Here is a 21,190-nt window from a genome sequence, read left to right as displayed (position 1 = left end):
AAATATTCGCGCAACATTTCCTGAATAATTCTTTCTTTCTTTCACAGAGTCCGTAACGTGTTTGGTGAACATTGTGGTACGACACGCAGCATCTTCTGGAGGCTTCCTGGTTTATTTCTCCCTTCGTCAGTTTGTCACAGACTGCGGACTTTCATTCATTCTGAGAGACCCGCCACCGGCAGAGAGCGGTCACGACCCGTCTGTCCCGCTCCACTTGCCCAAGCGTTAATCGATCTTCCCACGCTGGTTTCTTAAGCCGAGGTATAGATTACCTCATAATTTCGGCGGCCAGCCCATGTTCGGTAAACGGTTCCTTCTCCTCCTCCTGTTTCGTGCTAGCAGTTCTTGAATTATTAGCTGTCTTCCAAACCTAGTTTTTTTTTCTCCTTCATTCTCGACGTAACTCTACGCCTAAAACCGTGGAGGAGGGCGGGACGCAAATAATTAGTATCCGCGTCACGTACGCGATAATGATCTTCCATATGGGGAGGGAGCCACGTCCGGCTCTTTTTATTATTAGGACCTTTTTTTGAGTCGGACTGGCGGTAGTTCTCCCCGTGGGTGTAGCAGCGCCCGGTAATCGCCCGGCCGCGCGGCCGCGGCCACTTAAAATTAACTCGGCTCCGGTGGCCCTCCTGGCCGGCCGGCCACGGGTTTAGCAGGCGTCGCGTCGCCTCCCGGCGGCCGGACATCCGTGTCGCCGCCTGCCCCTTGCCACACGCTCTGCTCCTACCCGTTTATTCAAATCCTGGCCGTAAATTCCCTCGTCCATCTCGAGCCAGATTTGCATAAACAATTTTGAGTGGGTACGCTAATGGTTATACTCGAGCCTTACGCCGGAGATCTATTACCGGATCTACTGAAGCCGCTGCGCTGAGGCGATATGTCGACTCTGAAGGCATCTGGACAACTGGCACGCGTAACCCAGTTGAGGGACGTAGCGGATAAGAAAACCAAACAGCACATCACAAATTCATAGTAATTTCTCCCAGCTTACAGCTTCAATTGCCGCGCAGGATTAGCAGAGCGGTCTAAGGCGCTACAGTCATGGACTGTGCGGCGGGCCCCGGCGGAGGTTCGAGTCCTCCCTCAGGCATGGGTGTGTGTGTTTGTCCTTAGGGTAATTTAGGTTAAGTAGTGTGTAAGCTGAGGGACTGATGACCTTAGCAGTTAAGTCGCATAAAATTTCACACACATTTGAACATTTTTGAACAGCTTCAATAATCTATTTTGTGTAACTCATCAAATGAATTTGCAATTGCGACAAAGGACTACCATCAGCTGTAGGATGGAATGACGATAATGAAAGTCTGTGCCGGACCGGGACTCGAACCCGGATTTCCCGCTTATCGAGAGCAGTCGCCTTACCATTTGGCTATCCGAGCATGACTCACGGCCAGATCGAAACCCGATATGTCGTCAACGATGCGTCTACGACCTGGTTCAAAAATGGTTCAAATGGCCCTGAGCACAATGGGACTCAACTTCTGAGGTCATTAGTCCCCTAGAACTTAGAACTAGTTAAACCTAACTAACCTAAGGACATCACAAACATCCATGCCCGAGGCAGGATTCGAACCTGCGACCGTAGCGGTCTTGCGGTTCCAGACTGCAGCGCCTTTAACCGCACGGCCACTTCGGCCGGCTCTACGACCTGTATTCGTAATCAGAATAACACAGTCACTGCAGTGTCATATTTGTCTGCCAATAGCGGACAAGCGACTTCCAAGTGCAACGTCTAAGGTTAGACAATAATGGATTTACGATTACAGGTCGTAGACGCATGGTTGACGACATATGGATGTTTGGGTCTGGGCGTGAGTCGTGCACGGATAGCCAAATGGTAAGGCCACCGCTCGCGATAAACTGGATATTTGAGTTCGAGTCCCGGTCTGTCACAGATTTTCATTGTCGTCATTCCATCCTACAGCTGATGGTAGTCCTTTGGCCACGCATGCATGTCCAAGGGAGCTTTGCATCGTAATCAGAATAACGGAACTTTGCGTTGTAATGAGAATAACACAGCCACTGCACTAGCGTATTTTGTGTATGTTGAAGATGAAGTGGGGAGAAGAGAAAGGAAAGGGGAGTCATTGATGTCAGATACATCGAGACTTTATGCGGAATCAGCGGCGAAGAGTGAAAATGTGTAGGACGGACAGGAATTCGAACCCGGAATCTCCTGCTTACTACGTAGTTGGGCACTTAATGGTTCATCCACTCTGAAGGTGGTGGACCCACTGCCCTCAAGGGGAATCAATAATATGAATGCACAGCTTCTTTTCTTTTGGATATATAATTGACTCGCCTCGATGGGCAATGTATCCATCACCTTCAGTGCGGATGCACAGTTACGTTCGACCTCCTGGGGGAATCTCCAGATAGCGAGCATGGCGGACATGGATGGGACTGTGTATAGGGGGCGCTAGGTGGGAATGTGGATCGGCCGGGAGGCGTGCCAAAATAGTCTGCGTAGTTGCAGTAATCACTGTGTCCAGGTGACGCAGTGTTAACACAACTGCCTAGTAAGCAAGAGATCCTGTGTTCGAATCTCGGACCGGCACACATTCTCACTCGTCACAATGATTTCGCTTAAAGTCCGAATGCATCTGACATTAATAATTCCTTTCCTTTCCTTTCCTTTCCTTTCCTTTCCTTTCCTTTCCTTTCCTTTCCTTTCCTTTCCTTTCCTTTCACTTTCATTCACCTTCAGTTCTTTTTTAATCTTTATTCCAAATACAAGAATTATACATCATAGCCCACTGCCTAAGCTAATTAGTGGGCCTTATATTTAATACATTAACAGTTGCAGCTACATACATTCATTAGTGGCTATTACTATGGACAAGGTTAGTATGTTTACTATTCTATTCTACCAATATACAAAAAGTTGTAATTTCTGCAGCGTTACAGGTGCGCCAAAAGCTCTTATAAACCTACTGTTGCTGGCCTGACCACCGAGCTAATCCCAGTGGGCGTGCCCCTGGCACTGGGCTGGCACATATTACTTGAACTCGCTGCAATCCCTACCTTGTTAGTGGTTGCTAGTTGGTGTCTACATTCCATTCTAAAACTACTACTACCTAAGAACTACTATGTAAGTGCTGTTGTCAGATCGATGTTAGTGACACATCTGCCTCCCTAATCCAGGAGCGCGGCGGATCTGGACCGTAACGGTGATCGGCCATTCCGCGCACGGAAATACTGGGCAGGGGCATCTCAGTCTTAGTCGGTTCTTTTCATTCGGCGACCATTGTGGTCCGTTATAAACTCCCTCAGGTTCTTTTGTGATATGTCGTTCGCCAAGGTGTTGAGTATCTGAAGGTACCGTCGCGTCTCAGTAAGGAAAAGATGCCACGGTTGGGAAGTTGTTGTCGTGATCCGGTTGCCACATCGTTGTATGTCGGGCACTCATAGATCATGTGATCAGGAGTGCCTTCTTCAGCGCCACAGTCGCACGCGTGTGTAGTCCGTTTCCCAAAACGACATAAATATGTCGTATATGACCTGTAAGGAAGTGCTGCAGACCCTACTCGGCTTAAAATAACCCATCTGTAACCTTCCCCTAACGTCAGGTAACAGTTGAAAAACCCTCCGCCCCGTTCCCTCATTTTCCCATGACTCTTGCCATAATTCCTCCCCTCTTCTTCCCACTGCAAATTCGTCACCCACCCGTACCCCAAATCTCCCTAGTCTTTTCAATTTTTCCTTTGGTTACTCAATACTATGCACCCTTTCCACGTATTCTAATGTGTAGAGGACATAGCCCCATCAACACCAGCAAAGCCTCCTCAGGAGTTGTTCTGTACACCCCAACAGAGCGTAACGCCATATTCCGCTGCACCCTCCTCATAGCCATGACAGGCATCACCTTCGTGAGCCTGTGCGCCCAAACCTCCACCCTGTATCCTACTATAGAGGTTAATATGGTATTGTGGCAAAGTCTGATTTAGTCGGGTGGCAAATGGAATCTTTTGTGCCCAATGTTAATTAGATTATTTAAAACTTCTGAAGATCGCTGTGCTATGGCATCTGTATGGGCTGTATAGTTCCATTTATCGTCTATAATTACTCCTAAATATCGAGCTTCGCGGCGCCGAAGAACTGGTGTTCCCTCTAGCCTCACAATAGGATACCTAATTAGGCTGCCTTTAAGCAGTAAATATGTTGACTTATTTGGTACGATCTTCATTTTGGATTTGTGACACCATTCAGCAAGTGGTGTCATGACCCGTTCCACTTTAGGTTATACGTTCTCACGGCTACGGCCACCGACCAGCAGGAGGAGGTCGTCCGCTTTGGCTATCACATCTAGCAAGTCCTCACTAAGTTGTTGTTTTTCCGGCAAGGACGCCATATTTATATCCCAAAAGAGTGGCCCCAGGACAGAGCCCTGTGGGCACCCCTTGGTGATCGTTTTACTTATTTTTCCGCTAGGCCATGATAACCAGACCACCCTTTCCTAGAGCGGCCCTGTACACTCCTTCTCCCGCAAGCAGGAGAAGAGCGAAGGCCACCACAAGTTGTCAGACGCGCCACTGATATCTACCATAGAGCCCACCACATTCTTACGGGTGGCTGAGCTGCAGACCTCGGCCGCCAGAGCGATTGCGTCATACGCCGATCGCCCCGGCCGAAAGCCGAACTGCCTGCCGCTCATCCCGCACAGCACCCTGTGTGCCGCCTGTCAGCTGACAGCAAATATTTTCCCCAAAACATCTAGAAGACATATTGGCTTATAGGGCTTGGTTTCCATTGGATCTTTATCTTTTCCCTTCTTTATGATGACAACATTTGCCTTCTTCCAGGTTTTTGAAAATTTGCCAAGCCCCAGGCATTCTTTATAAAGCCTAGTAAGAGGTGCAATTAGCTGAGGGGCGCCGCTTCTTCCTCAGAGAAGGGGTACACCTCGGAGTTGTTGGTGTACTCAGCAAGATCACCCCTGCAGATCTGTCGCTGCATTTCCGTGTCGTGATGCTTGTCATCACCTGGCAGTAGATTCCGAAGGAGGACCTCAGAGTCTCCTGCCAAGACTGTGTCACCCGGCCGCCGTCCCTGATAGTCGACCGACACAACCGTAGGAGATATTAATTTTTCCGTGATTAACTTATAGGGGACTCCCCAAGGGTCAATAGCTAACTGATGCAGCACATATTTTTCCCAGCTCTTGATTCTTACCTCCTTTAGTTCCTTCTGGAGCAACTCTTTGGCGTTACGATACCTTTGTAGACAGAACTGCTTTTCCTGCCAGACGAGACTTCGCTGGTAGTGCCTCCTCGCCCTTGTTACAGACTGACGCATATGTCCAAAGTCGGCAGTCCATGGGGATGGGGAGGCCGCTACGGCTTTCCTCCCGGTAGGTACAGCAACGTTCGCCGCTCTAACTGTTGATCCCACCAGTTCCTCGGCGTATCTATGTATATTTTCGTCACCTTCTGGCAATGGAGAAGCTTCACACTCCCGAGATAGTCGTTCCCAATCGGTTCTGTTAAAGTTAAATTGAACCTCCCACCCCATGTCCCTGCGGCACAGGGCGAACACAATCAGGTTGTGGTCACTTGTAGTGACCTAATCAAGGACTCTCCTAATATTACCTATGACACTGGGCGTCGATAGAGTTACATCTATGTTAGTTCCAGCTCCACCCCCTATAAGTGTGGGGATTCTCAGGTCTGTTCGCAACAACTAGTTGTGAGACCATTATTAGTTCTTCAGTTCTCTCACCATTTGTGTCTCGAGTGCCACTGAACCATACGGGAGATTTAGCATTCATGTCGGATGTTATAATAAGCTTCGCCCCCGCAACGCCGTGGTGACTCGTGTGAGGTGATGTAGGTGATCTTCAAACTTACCTCCACATTGGAAGTACATATTTACGATGTAAACGAGTTCGGCAGGTGACTGCAGCTCCACGACGTTGCAGTGGCTGTCCAACAGTTGTGACAGGACTGTGACACGTCATGCCTTATTTACTACTATTAGAGGTGCTTTTGGCTCATCCCCGATGCTTATTACCTGCCAAGTGACGGCCATAAAGGAAATTTGCCCAGCTTGTGAGTATAGCTCGTGCACGCAGATCACATCCAGCCTCCACTCCTTCGCCGCCCTTCGCAGCTCCTGCATCACCAAACGACTGTTGTATGTATTTATTTGTACAATGTTTATTTCGGGTGCATTATGGGAAATCAGTGTGTACATTGCACTCAGGCCAGCTCTTTTTCCAGTCTAGCGCAATGCGCCCATTAGATAGTACAGACTGCATATAAATTTCGCATAGGTCAAATCTTTCGTCTCTTCTTTCAAAAACTTTTTTTGGCAAGGTTACGGAGGGCCCCGAAGTCGGTGGGGAGATTCATCGACTTTAACTGTATTCTGTCCACAGCCTCCATTGACGAGGTGACTTTTCTTCCGTACTTATATCCTAAGCGAACGGCATGTCTTAGTGCAGTTGTCAGGACAGCCGGCTGCTCCAAGTGCATGGCGTGTTCTAAATTGGGGTATACCCTTCTTGGGTCTGCACCCGAAGTTCTCACTTGCGGCACTTCCTGTATTGGCATCGTTCTGATTACAGTGCAACCTTTAAAACGTTGCTGTAACTGTTCCATGAGCGCAGGTAGGGTACTGCTGATTGTGCCTGCTCGCGGGCGGTTGTATAAAATTTCGTTGCCCTGAACTACCGCTGCCCGGCCAATCACCACTCGCCGCTCCCACATGTCTCTCGGCTTCCTCTGTCTGGCTGTGCAGCCGGTTGCGGGAGGAGAAGACGCTTGGAGGAGCCTGAGCCACTGGCTCAGTCTGAATGCAGTCGTCCACCATTATTGCTCTTTGAGCACTCACTTCTGACACTGGCTTCAGAAAATCTTTAAAACTGCATGCCATCTCTGCATCTCTCCTCCTTTTACCCGGGATCTTGAAAATTGGTTCATATGATGATGTTCAAATGTGTGTGAAATCTTATGGGACTTAACTGCTAAGGTCATCAGTCCCTAAGTTTACACACTACTTAATCTAAATTATCCTAAGGACAAACACACACACCCATGCCCGAGGGAGGACTCGAACCTCCGCCGGGATCAGCCGCACAGTCCATGACTGCAGGGCCCTGGACCGCTCGGCTAATCCCGCGCGGCTCAAAAATGGTTCAAATGGCTCTGAGCACTATGGTACTTCACATATGAGGTCATCAGTCCCCTACATTTAGAACTACTTAAACCTAACTAACCTAAGGACATCACACACATGCATGCCCGAGGCAGGATTCGAACCTACGACCGAAGCGGCAGCGCGGTTCCGGACTGTAGCGCCTAGAACCGCTCGGCCACAGCGGCCGGATCTCGGGAACGTCCTCTTCTTTACTATACTGGTCTCGATACTGGCCTCAGCCATAATCAGTTCGGGATATTAGGCATTGTTCCAACTATTTATATGTGGGGCAGGTTCTTCCAGTGGCACCGCAGGTCTTTTTGCCTCTGCTCATACGTGGAATGCAAATACTTGATTTGTTGCAATCCTCTCTTAGTAGTCCTCAGTGTTCACCTTCACTTTATATAATGTTTATCATAGCTGTGTATTCAGTGTGGTGTCTGTTCTTTCGATCATGCCAGAAAGAACTGTAAGCCTGGCAAGAGTCGCCATAATTAGGAGTCCCTCCAAAACAATGAATCAGGAAGCTTATGACTATTAAATGAGACAAGAATTACAATTACTTTGATTTATTCTGATAAAATTATTGACCAAACGTGACAAACGGTCGCAACTGTAATGTAATAAGGCCTTGGCATGCCTGACACTGGGGTCGGGAGAAGATGCTAATAATCTCGCAAGTGATGTAATCGTGAAGAACACCGCGATTCTCGTGATGTTTATTGAAAACAGATAGTACTACAGAAGGGTATAATTACACCTGTGTTTGAAGTTCAAAGTTCAAAAGTTCACTGATTAAAACGGCAAGTCTTCAAAGTGAAGCTTGAACTGATAGCAATGTTATAAAATCTCATTAGTTTCTCTACACCTTGTGTCGTGGTTGAGGCTTGATCTCACCATAGTATTATAGGTGGAGGTTGAAGTGACTGTAATATCATTCATTGCCGGGACCGACGAGCTCGCCGACAGAAAAGTGCAAATCAGTCCAAAATGTCTCCAAGCCCCTCACTACATCAGCTCTGGTGGTGGCAGGCCAGCGAATGTGCCATGTAGCGATAGAATTGAAGATGAAGTTGACAATGAAGTCCACAATGAAGATAAAGATAATGTGGTTTCTCCTGTAAAGTTCACTACAAGGAAACCTCACCTTGATGCATTTAGCATCTGTTACTGAATTGTGCTTAGCTGGTCTCCGGATCTTGCGAGTGCTGACTGATAAAAATGGTTCTTAGAACACGCTAGACCCCTTCCCTTGGCTCTCTTCTACTTGGTTAATCAACAATGTTCGTCCTACCATTTTTCATTGGAAAAGGCGCTTCACTCTCTCACTCTCTCTCTCTCTCTCTCTCTCTCTCCCTCTGCCTTTTTCTGTGACCAACGACGCGAAATTTTTCGGCACAGCAGAACTTCTCTGTCTAACCTGTATTTTATGTCAGTGAGCCAATCCCTGTGATTCTTACATTGCATAAACATTTGTATTCAGGAAGTCAACGCCCAGCACCGTCTCACACTTTCAAAGGCCCAAAACTGCCGGTCCCCATTTCATTTTCAAGATGTTTATCTCTGGTGTTCTCTGTTTTCTGGAAAAAGAAACATGTTTTTACATTTGAGGACAACATTGCCTCCCGCTAACAGGCGTTCTTTCTCACTCCACTCCCAGGCTGTAAAATGTTTTCGCCCGGGGCTTGCGCCACGGGAGATCCTATATATGTTCGATCACAAAGCTAGGCACTCCAGGGCAGCGTCACAAAGAGCTGCTTGGCCATGGGCTGTGGACGAAGACAAGAAGAAATTGTCCAATCAACATAGGCTCTAAATTGCACACCTTAAGAACTACGTGCACTTGTTCAATAGAAGAGATGTGTTCCACAGTAACGAAGGTGAACAAGTGCTCGTAGCTTTTAAGGTATAGACTTTACAGCCCACGTTTACTGGACTTCCTATCTTGGCTCTGAGCACTATCGGACTTAACATCTGAGGTCATCAGTCCCCTAGAACTTAGAACTACTTAAACCTAACTAACCTAAGGACATCACACACATCCATGCCCGAGGCAGGATTCGAACCTGCGACCATAGCGGTCGCGCGGTTCCAGACTGTAGCGCCTAGAACCGCTCAGCCACCCCGGCCGGCGACTTCCTTTCTTGTTTTGGTCCATGTTACTACCTCCCAAAATATGGAAAGCGAAGAACGTGCAGTAGAAGAGATTTATTTCACTGTATCGGAAATGAAATAGTGCCCATTGTTCTTCAGGTATGCATTTTAGAGCCCAGGTTTACTAACTTTTTTATGCTTTTAGTATTGTGTGCTTTCAACTTACGCATTTTCACCGCTGACTGTGATACATCATGTACATGCAACAGTATAGCCGCATGCGTTAGCACTCCGCTTCTGGAAGTCAGGGAGATGTGCTGGCCCTGGAACAAATCCACCTGGAGAATTAATAAGAGGGCGGGTGTCTTAGCGAGCCTGCATGTGGCTTTTAGGCGGTTTTCCAAGTCCGACTGGGTGAATACCAGGTTTGTAGCCACGTCCCGCCTCAGTTAAACGATTCACAAACATTTCGAAAACATCCTCTCACTTTCACATGGGATAACATTAGACGCAGACAGATGGGATACACAAATTCCATCCTGCGGGTAAGGGGTTGCGAGGGAGGAGGGGGGGAGGGCACGGATACCGACACGCAGGACATTGTCAAATTCAGATTAACATGCTGACTCTATGAAGATATGAGATGAGAGAGGAAAATGAAGAACACTGGCTGCGCCTGTATGGCTCAAATAAATGCATAGCTTAATGTATGGCTGAAATAAATGCGTAATTTATGGTTGTCAGATTAATCTAACTCTACGTTTTCTCGGGAAGAGTAACGACGGACATTAATCGGAACAGAAATGCTCTGGATCAAAGGCCATCGATGCGATCCTACTTGCTGCGATGGATAGCAATAATCCTTCTTGGGTTCGATTCCAGAGCTGTAAAGTGAATGGGAGTAGAAACAAAAAATCTATTATTCGGGCATAAAGTAAAAAACATAGGGATCCTGAAAATTTCAGTGCACTAACCATAATGGCAAAAGAGCGCAGAAATCCAATGAACATGGGAGAAAACTAGGGAGCAGTTGCGTCAAGGTTTTGCTACGCACTGAGAATTTGCCTGTATACTGCAACACAGGTCCCTGCAGCGACAATGACCTCACTGGAGCCGGCCGGAGTGGCCGTGCGGTTCTAGGCGCTACAGTCTGGAACCGAGCGACCGCTACGGTCGCAGGTTCGAATCCTGCCTCGGGCATGGATGTGTGTGATGTCCTTAGGTTAGTTAGGTTTAATTAGTTCTAAGTTCTAGGCGACTGATGACCTGAGAAGTTAAGTCGCATAGTGCTCAGAGCCATTTGACCTCACTGGCTCAAGGACCTGGCCTCCGAAACAAACGCTCATCTTCGATGGAGACGGTTACATGGCATCTCACGCCTCCAAACAAACTGTCTGCGATCAGTCTTGTTTCCTCTTGAAAACCGTTGGCCTTTCTTCGGTGACTGGCTTCAGATAAGCTCCTTCACTGGCTCCTCACAGGTAGCCAAACCAGTATTGGTATGGTAGGTATGCTCCATGCACAGGGACGACAGAATAATCTGTGAAGTTTCCCAGAAAGGCTGATTTTCTAAGAGGCCTGAAACTGACACTATATCTGTCATTTCCGTCTGGTTTGAACGCAACGTCCTCGCTCTCGTGTCATTTCCCAAGAGACAGCTGTTGTCCAAAATCCACTCAGCATGTGACCATCAGCTATATTCACCAAATGTGCTCCACGCTCGTCCTACGCTGTCAGTCCCTCTCACGTCATTGACGTCTAGAGCGACCAGCTTTGTGGTGACGAATAAAAATATTCGTATCACTATAAGTCTTGTGACATGTTGCTAAGTCAGCACAGCACCATCTGCCAAAAAATATGTAGTCCTTATTAAGCAGTCGTTGGAAAAACAGAGTAGAGTCTGGGGGGTGTGACTTCTATCGTGGAGGAAAGCGCTGTGCGAAGGCAAGGAGGTAACGCCGCCCCCTTCCCCGGAACATGGGTTGAAAGTGGAGATGGTGACTGGAAGCGAGCAGTGGACCGCAAGTATGACATCCCTGGCTGAATTAGAATTTTATTCGTGCCGGGTATAGAGGTGTGTGCGTGGTCCCCACTGGAAGAGAAGTCGTCGATCCCGGCGTGAAGTAGTGGGCTGCAGAGCTTAGTGAGCCGTCAGCAGGTACGCCTGGACACCGGCGTGCATAAGCAACGTTACCAGCTGAAGTTAGTGGGAAGGCCATAGCTAGCCAGAGACCGCGCGCCGCGGCCAGTCTATGGCAGCTGCTGGCCCGTCGCGGGCCGCGAAATACAGCTCAGCGTAAGATGGTACTCGAACTGTACCTCTAGCACGGTCGACGTCGAAGGAATGTGCCGGCCATGGCCGGTGATCAGCGTCAGTGGAAAACTTCAGCAACAAGTGCACGGCGACTGAGACGGGGCTGTCCGCAGTCGAAGCTAGAACAGGCGTCCCACTAGAAAGGTGGCTGCCAAGAATAACTAATCACCCAGAGGGAGACCCACAAGTGCGAAAGAGCTAAGTCGTCTGCATACGGTCCCTATAACAGGCGCTTGTCTGCCACAACTGGAGTAGTCCTTGGTAGATAACTGGATACTTCTTCTGGATACTGTATCTACCACTGCACCAGTCTCCACCTCGAAGTCAGTAGCTGATAGAGGTGGCGGTGGTTGGGTGCCATCACGCGCACGCTCCAATACGGTCACGTACAAAGGACACTGGCGAGCATCTGAGAATGAGGATCTGATCTGGGAGGGGTGGGGGGGGGGGCGATGTTTATAAGAGTCGCTGGCCAGTACTCCCGCAACAGCAGCAACCCCACTTCGGTAGAGACAATAGGCCGTAGCAGCTGGATTCGCCAAGGGGTGGCGATGACTTAATTCGTTCTGCTCTTCTAATTTAATCAGCCTCTGAAGAAGCCCAGCTAGAGCTGTAATGAAGCCCAACTTCATTCTTGCTGTTTAGCTGTTTCAGCTTCGTCAGCTTTGTAAATAAGCGCTCTCGCACTCTGAATATTTCTTATTGCTTCACAGTGCGTCGTCAGCACCATGATGGCACCTCCCTCTCCATGGAGTTGTTTTGCTGCATTTGTGCTAGGCAGTTCAGTGCTCCAGAACAGGGCGTGGCGCAGCAACAGGAAACGAATGCTAAATACAGAGTTTGAACCAAACGGACGAATTTGGTCTAGGATCTTTCTTTTTTCATTTTTATAACAGCGTGAATCGTCCCGCGAAACAATTTTCGCTGGATGTGAAAGATGCGCATAAATTCTGAACAGTGGATTATGCGATTTCCGTCCATTTCTCCTAAAGAACTTCTCTAGTTCCTTGAGACATGCAAGAGCCCTTAATTGTTTTTGCAACACACACTAGTAAGGTTTGACTATATTTACTTCGAATCAGCGGCAGATCTCGAACTGCATAGGGTTGGATGGCCACATTTGAAAAACTCCCACCAGGATATTAAGAACTATGGTCAGTATGGCAGTTCATTAGATGGACTAAGATCTTGAGCTGTGTGATCCAATACAAACAAAAAGATATTGCAGCCATTGCTCTTAGCGATACAGTATTTCTGTACTTCTACAAGACATAAAGATAGGTTTGATTTAAATACGAATGCATGAAATGTTCCTAGCAGGTATAAATAGCAGCAGCCCCCTCAGGCGACTTGAACGCAATTAAACGGGTGAAATGCTAGACAGACTGGGAACAAGTTATAAGGTAAGGATTAGGTAGTGTAGTGTGCCATTAAGTTTTCCACTCTGTCATTGTTGGAGTGGAGAATATATATTAACTCTTCATACTTGCTACCTTTTTCTTCCTCCTCCCACTTGGCAACAATAAATAAGACATCTACGTAGAGTCATCATGGTTACTATTGTAATTGGCATGGTTAATTTATGGGGTGGCCGGATGTCCTTCCTTTCGCTACTTTGTTACCCTCCCCTACACCCAGGGTGTATTGTTTTCTATGTGAAAGAGTGGGATGATTTTCTAAATATTTGCGAATCATATAACTGAAGCAGGACTAGGGTACCAGCCCAGTATTCACCTAGTCGGATGTGTGAAACCACCTAAAAACTCCGTCCAGGCTGGCCGGCACGCTGGCCCTCGTCGTTAATCTGCTGGGCGGACCACGTCAAATCGCGGAAGCAGTGCTCTGACACACGTGGCTATCCGAGAGGACAAGATTTCCATTATGATTAAATTTCTATTTTTGGTGCTATTTTTCGCCTTCCGCCTACTGGGGGTTTTGGTCCTGTGTTTCGACTATAATTAATTTCCCATTTTTAATTTAATTTTACTATTTCTGTAGGATTTAGTAACTTCAAGTTTCGTAGCTCTAATTTCCATATTGTAACTAATTTCAAAGAAGTTTACAAATTCAAGGCACTCGCATTATAAATACCACGTGACAGATCTGAACAAAAGCGATAAAAGAATTACGTCTGTTCTTGTGAGGTAACTCTCTGGGATGCCACACTTGCTGTACTGCACCTATTGTCCTCTACAGAGCCATTTAAAGATGTAGTTAAGGCACCAACAATCGTCGTGACTCCACTAAATACTGTTTTATGAGATGCCCCTCTTTTGAGAGCTATGACGTTTTTAAAGTATCTGTTTAGTATAATGTTTTACATGTAGTGATTACGATATGTATGTAAACTACAGTAGGTTGCAATAACACCTTTGTAAGCAAACTTTATGACCTCAAACACGCGTAAATTAGTTTAAAAAAACTCGTATATAATTGTGTGGACCAGCTCAGACATATTGTTTCACATTCACGCTAATCAGACCGTTCGTGGACATTGACAGTCATGTGGCTGGGAGAATGATCGTGTTGTAAAACGAAGTCTCATGCAGTGAAAAACGCCGGAACCATTCACTGACTTGGCCAACGAAAATGTACCTTTCCTTTCACTGTGATCAGTAAGAACACTATAGGACGGTCTGAATTATTACAGGACCCTTATCACGCTTCACTGTTGGAAGTACGCAGTCTGGATTGTACACCTCGCCGGATGTTCTTCGTGCATACACGTCTCATGCAGTAGGAAACAGTACAGATTTCTCAACAGTGTGGCAATTAATTCTCCACTGTAAATGTTTTGTTTTTGCGGTTCGTGTCGCTCTACTTTCGTTGTCGTTAAGATCTCAAGCTCTATATAAAGTGAAGAAGACTTTTTCTCAGAATTTAAAATAAGGAGGGAACTGAAGACAACTTACAGCTCTATCAGAAAGTCTTATGCTTAGTAGATCAGGTTTTCCCCGGAACTCTGTACGATGTTACGACATATATTAGATTTGCGGTTATTCTTATGTATCAGCAACACACCAACTAAGCGGGTGCAGACATTCTTCTCTCGTCTGTAAGAGCCAACGTGAATACGAATCAGAAGAACAAGTACGTGTAGAAGTGTTATAGCGCGAAAGGAAAACAAAATACATTAGCACATTATAGGTAAGTCACATAAAAAGTTTGAAAAAAATACTTTATACAAGAGTGACTGCATCAGTTTTTTCAGTGATTGTATGTACTAATACTTTTACAACAATAAAAATGCGAAAAATTGTATTATTTGACAGAAACATGCTATTGAAAATTCCAAAATATTCAAGGGTGTTCAAAGACAGTCCAGTGTTTCAAAATTCATTAGTGAACTCTGACAAGAGCCTGAACAACAGATGTAGACGTACGAGGGCATGTCTAACAACTCCGAAGTACTGCATCGATAATGGCTGGTTACTGCCCGAAATCTGGATCTGCTTTAATAAAAGTAGAACGGAAACAACGACTGATTGCTGCTCTTTACCATTTTGAAAGTTATAACACAGTTGTGGAACGCATTCCACTTTCCTAATGGAAGGTAATTTGATGAATAACAATATTTGACATTATGCTAAAACCTTAAAAACCGTCTCGAACTTAACTCAAGCATATCTCCTTCCCTTATAGCTGACCATTTCTTCAACACCATGATTCGAACCGTCTTACCCTCGAATTGAACCTCACCTCACAGGCGTGCGTTAGCTATTTGTCTTCTGAGATGGGTTCTAGTGGGAGAGGGGGGGGGGGGGGGAACGAGTGGATGGCATGCCGTCACATTCTTGACATGTTATAAAGCTTCAAAAGTATATCCGATTCTTGAAAAACTGCGGTAAGTGCTTACACAGTCGAATGTGGTGTTTACGCAGTGGATATCTGTTTAACCGAGGGAGGAAAGGAGGTGATTTTTAATGCAGTCACACAGGCTGCTCCTCTAGAATAACACAAAGGAGGCTGCAAAACTTAAATGGACAGAGATCTGTTTGCTTATCTACCATTCGCCACTAATGAACAATACGCTAAAATGTAACCTTGCTGTTTTTGTCGACTAAACGTTCATCAACCATCATGATTCGATGCAGTTGCTGCCTGGAAGAGCAGCGTCGGACCAGCGTGCGTTAGAATACGGATGCGAGCCAAAGTGGGGTATGGCACCTACGTTATTAGCATTAAAAAGCAAAGAGATCCAGAGCAGCCCTCTACAAACGGCAGGGTTGGAGGTGTAAGTAAGTGACTACACAGGAGCGTTAAACGGGTATAGATCCTCGCCCGCCGTAGGCGTGGCGTGAGAAATTGCTGTGCTTCGTTAATATCACAGGATGCTGTTAGAGAGAAGGGCAAAATTTAAAGTGGACAAATGATCGATCGATCTGAATATAGCTCATGGTGTGCTGGAGCTGTTGGTGACACAGGAGAAGTTACACTTTAATAACGGGGTAGCAAAGATTTCTCTCGAAGAGTGGCCTTGAACCAGAAATGTGGCGTCTGAAGTGTGTGATAAATATGTCACCCACAGGGCAATGACGGATCATATAGTTTCTTCCCCATACTTGCATACTCTTACAGGCGTGTCATTTTGTACCTTGACAATTCACTGGCCTCTTCTTACGTCGTTAGTCGATGTATTATTAACGCCAAGCCAAACGCGTCTCCAGTTAGACTGGGGTCCTCAGTGTTGACAATGGTGCACTGCTTGGCACAATTTTTTTTTCTTTCAAATATTTTCGCTTCATTGTAGTGTTCCGAGATGGCTTTCAATACAAATTTCATCTCTGACAAAATGTCAGTCCCCTAGAACTTAGAACTAATGAAACCTAACTAACCTAAGGACATCACACACATCCATGCCCGAGGCAGGATTCGAACCTGCGACCGTAGAGGTCGCGCGCAGTTCCAGGCTGTAGTGCCTAGAACCGCTCGGCCACCCCGGCCGGCTCATCTCGACCAGGCAGGTGGGTTTGTCATTCTATAGTAACCCTACATATCTACACATGCATCACTAAAGTAACGTTGTGTTTCGTAGGGACTGCAATTTCGCAATGCATTGAAATCAAATTTACGAAAACCATAAATTTATCATACTGTAGATCCAAGACGTGGCGGTCCACAAGGCCTGTTGAGTATAAATGTTCTAACTCGCATACCAAGGTACACAACACGCTTCTTGAATCCATTATGTACACGACCATTGGCCGTCCTACACCCGAATAGCGACAATGAGACGGCAGAACCATTCAGTCATATGGCTTCACTTCATGAGTCGCTGTTTGGGCTTAATACACACATACCACACCCTGCATAAAATGTCATATTATTTGCATGCTTCTCTAATGGTGTTGATAATATCGGAAATAACAGTACATAGTCTGACCAAATGGGATTTGTGCCTGGTGATGAGTGTTATAGTGAGGAACTGTGTTGAAGGAGTTCCTATACGTATAGTGTATGAGAACTTGTAAACGGTACAGAATAATTTGTTTCAGTTCTTTTTTTAATTTTCCTCTAGAGAGAATAATACACACATGGGCAACTGAATTAGAGATGTCTGATAAGCTGGGGACAGAGCGCATCCTATCGTAACACCAATTGAATTTTGGACGTGTGACGTGACTGCGATATCGTTAGACTTTGTACTGGTCATCAGTGTGACAGCCGAGCAGAGGATGGGCAGTACTTCTGATCGAGGCAAGATCGAAGATTCACAGCTCAAGGGAACCTTGTCTGTGAGGTGGTGCAAGCGTATGGTGTTTCAGCTATCGCTGTCAACTGCATACCTTTAGTATCTCGATTCGGGGAAAACTGCCGCCACCAGAATCGACTGCAGTGGGCGACAAAGCGTTGGTGACGGGGATCGCCGTTGACCATCGCGGATCGTGACTGCAGGTAGACAAGCCACTATGCCGCAAGTCACTTGCCACTTCAGTGCTGAACAGCAATAGCTGGTGAGCAGCTGCATCATTCACAACCGTCTCCTCCATATGTGGTACTAAACCCACCGCCCGCTACGTTAACATATACTCACCACACGGCATAGGGCAGTGAGATTAATAGCGGTCCAGGAACAAGTTGCTGGGTTGGTGCACATTTGTACAGGGGGGGGGGGGGGGGGATGCAGGGTATAATTACGCGAGAAACCACATTTAGGCAGGTGGTGTATGGTTTCTCGTGTGGGACATGTTTACAAGCAATGACATAGAGGCCCTTGATAGTCGGCCATCGTCCACCAACGACACAGGGAACTATCGTCCGATCTCGTCCACTAGAAATTTCGCCTTTTCACAATGCTCCTGAATTGTTTCCCTAAGGTTTGAAAGTGCCTGTATGGCTCCTCAGCTCACTATCTATCGATCCTATGGAGCACATTAGTGACGCTAGTTTGGTGATGTAAGTGTCGCTTATTGCTATATTATGAGGTGTTAGTTTCATATCAGCGCTCTGAGCAGTTCGCGATTTAACTGATCCTTTGTGCATCGTGGATGTGAGGTTCATTCAGTAATTTCACTTCTTTATTTGAAAATAGGAGATGCACAGACAATAAACTCTGAATTGTTTCAATATTCCCACTGCTGTCTATCAAAGACCGACGTAATTAATTTCAGTGTTTCATGTTAGTTTTCTCTGTTTTTATTTTTCAAGATTCACTTGGCAGTAACATTCCATGTTGCTTTCGAATTTGAAAAAGTAATTCACTATTGTGAAATCGACTTCCACTTACGAACCCCACTTCTTACAACCTCTCCCATAACTAGGCGACGCTTTTGTAACAAATACAATCAGGAATGCACTAAGGTGTTGTTTTCAATGTGATGGTGTTTTCCGTTGTCCGCAGTGGTCAAATTATTAATAGAATGATCCATAACATGCAAAGTTGTTTATTGTGGTGACGAGTGGGTAGCATTCGCAGGTTTTCGTTTCGGAGCTCAAAGCGTTACTAAATGGTGTTTAGTTTCAGGCGGTGTACTTTAGCTATACACTTCTACCACCTCAGCACGAATTTTTGGAGCCCTGTTCCCCTTCAAATGAAGGAAACGAACTACCGCACAATATTACATTTTATCTATCATTTTAAATTGTCTAGTCACGTTAAAGTGACGACCTGTCAAAAACCTGAATAACCATCTTTTGCACCAAGGATCTGCAGGAAGAGAGTCAGTGAGGTTTTGGAACTCACCGACATGGATGAGGAGCGATGTCAACTCCAGTGCCGTGGCTAGCTGCGCTAGATTTCACAGCTGAAGATCCAGGCTGCGAACAGCCCGATCGGGCTGGTCCCACACATGCTCCACTGGGTTTTGAACAGGAAGGTTTTGTGACCAAGGGAGCACAGTGAACTCATTCTGGTGCTGTTCAAATCACGTAGGTACACTGCGAGTTGCATTGTCCTGCTGGTATACGTCATCGTGCGGAGGAAAAAAAGACTGTATTTAGGGTTGGACATGGCCCCAAGGATAGATGGATAGTTTTGTTGGTCCACTGTGCCTTTCAGAATGACGAGAGGACCATCGTGATGCCACGAAAACATTTCCCATGTCATAAAGCTCCCTCCTCCGGGCTCAAATGGCTCAAATGGCTCTGAGCACTATGGGACTCAACTGCTGTGGTTATCAGTCCCCTAGAACTTAGAACTACTTAAACCTAACTAACCTAAGGACATCACACACATCCATGCCCGAGGCAGGATTCGAACCTGCGACCGTAGCAGTCGCACGGTTCCGGACTGCGCGCCTAGAACCGCGAGACCACCGCGGCCAGCCCCCCCCCCCCCCCCCCCCCCTCCTCCGGGCTCGACTCTTCCGACGATTAACGAGTATTTGCCATCTCATCTGGCCGACAGAGCAGAAAACGTTATTCATCGGTAAAGGCCACCTGTCGCCACTTGGTGGACGTCCAGTTGGGGTATTGGGGTGCCAGTTCAATCCTTTGTCGCCAATGATCGCAGTTAGTTGATATATGAACGAAGTGCCTGCTGCAGAGGCTCATGCGCAGCAACGATCGTTGAGGATACACTGTTAGTGGTTCACCTGGACAATCAGTTGCTCAGATGCATGGCCGTTCGCCACAGCACATCTCTGTGCAGCCATCGTGCACCCCCTCATCTATGGCCCATGGTGCGCTACAATTGCCTAGGCTCCGGTTTTGGATAGAACCATTTTACCATGTACGGCACACTAACCATGTGCGGCACGCGAACATTTCACGTACTTCTTCGGAGATGCTTCCATCCTTGGCCCGAAAGCCAGGCCGCATTACCGCAACAAATGCACTGTTTTCCACGTCCTTCCCTCTCCTCCCCCACGCTTTATATACATTTCACCGTTAATGCTGTCACCTGCTACCTGTGAATGGTTATTACCCTTTGACGTCGAATATAGACGGTGGTTACATTGATTTGACTGGACCGTTTATTTTAACTCGTCTGGTGGCGTGTTACGGTAGTGTTGCGCGGCGACTTTTGTGTGTTCCAGTATTGCAGATATGTACCTTATAAACAAAGGAAGAATTAATAATGTAATTACATCTTGTCAAAATAATAATTAAGACTTCTTTTAAAATTTATTGGCTTTTGCAACGTGCCCATACAGCCATCTCAACACAGGAAATGTTACATTAAAATTGGTCGTAACAAATCATGGTTGACCCTGGTACGATGTAACAGTGGGCTAACAAAGGACTGATTCGATATAAAACAAGATTTACCATAAGAATGTACTAAGCGAGTAAATAAGACGAAACTGGAACACATGATACACAGTTATAGTATACTTTAAAAATCCTACTGGTAACACAGTAAGAAATTATAAAACACCGATGGTGCGCATTTAGGATGTTCTCAATTCAGTCTATATTATGAGTACATTTCTAAATTAACAATAAAATGTTCTGTCCTGTGAAAATTACACTACTGACCATTAAAATTGCTACACGACGAAGATGACGTGCTACAGACGCGAAATTTAACCGACAGGAAGAAGATGCTGTGATATAGCTTTTCAGAGCATTTACACAAGGTTGGTGCCGTTGGCAACACCTACAACGTGCTCACATGAGGAAAGTTTCCAGCCGATTTCTCATACACAAACAGCAGTTGACCGACGTTGCCTGGTGGAATGTTGTTGTGATGCCTCGTGTAAGGAGGAGAAATGCGTACCATCACGTTTCCGACTTTGATAAAGGTCGGATAGTAGCCTATCGATTGCGGTTTATCGTATCGCGACGTTGTGCTCGCGTTGGTCGAGATCCAATGACTGTTAGCAGAATATGGAATGGGTGGGTTCAGGAGGGTAATACGGCACGCCGTACTGCATCTCAACGGCCTCGTATCACTAGCAGTCGAGATGACAGGCATCTTATCCGCATGGCTGTAACGGATCGTGCTGCCACGTTTCGATCCCTGAGTCAACAGATGGGGACGTTTGCAAGACAACAACCAATTGCACGAACAGTTCGACGACGTTTGCAGCAGCATGGAAACCATGGTTGCGGTTACTCTTGACGCTGCATCACAAACAGGAGCGCCTGCGATGGTGTACTCAACGACGAACCTGGCAAAACGTCATTTTTTCAGATGAATCCAGGTTCTGTTTACAGCATCATGATGGTCGCATCCGTGTTTGGCGACATCGTGGT

The sequence above is a fragment of the Schistocerca nitens genome, chromosome 4 (assembly GCF_023898315.1).
Source record: "Schistocerca nitens isolate TAMUIC-IGC-003100 chromosome 4, iqSchNite1.1, whole genome shotgun sequence".
Taxonomy (NCBI): Eukaryota; Metazoa; Arthropoda; class Insecta; order Orthoptera; family Acrididae; genus Schistocerca; species Schistocerca nitens.
Note: the sequence above shows the minus strand (reverse complement) of the source record.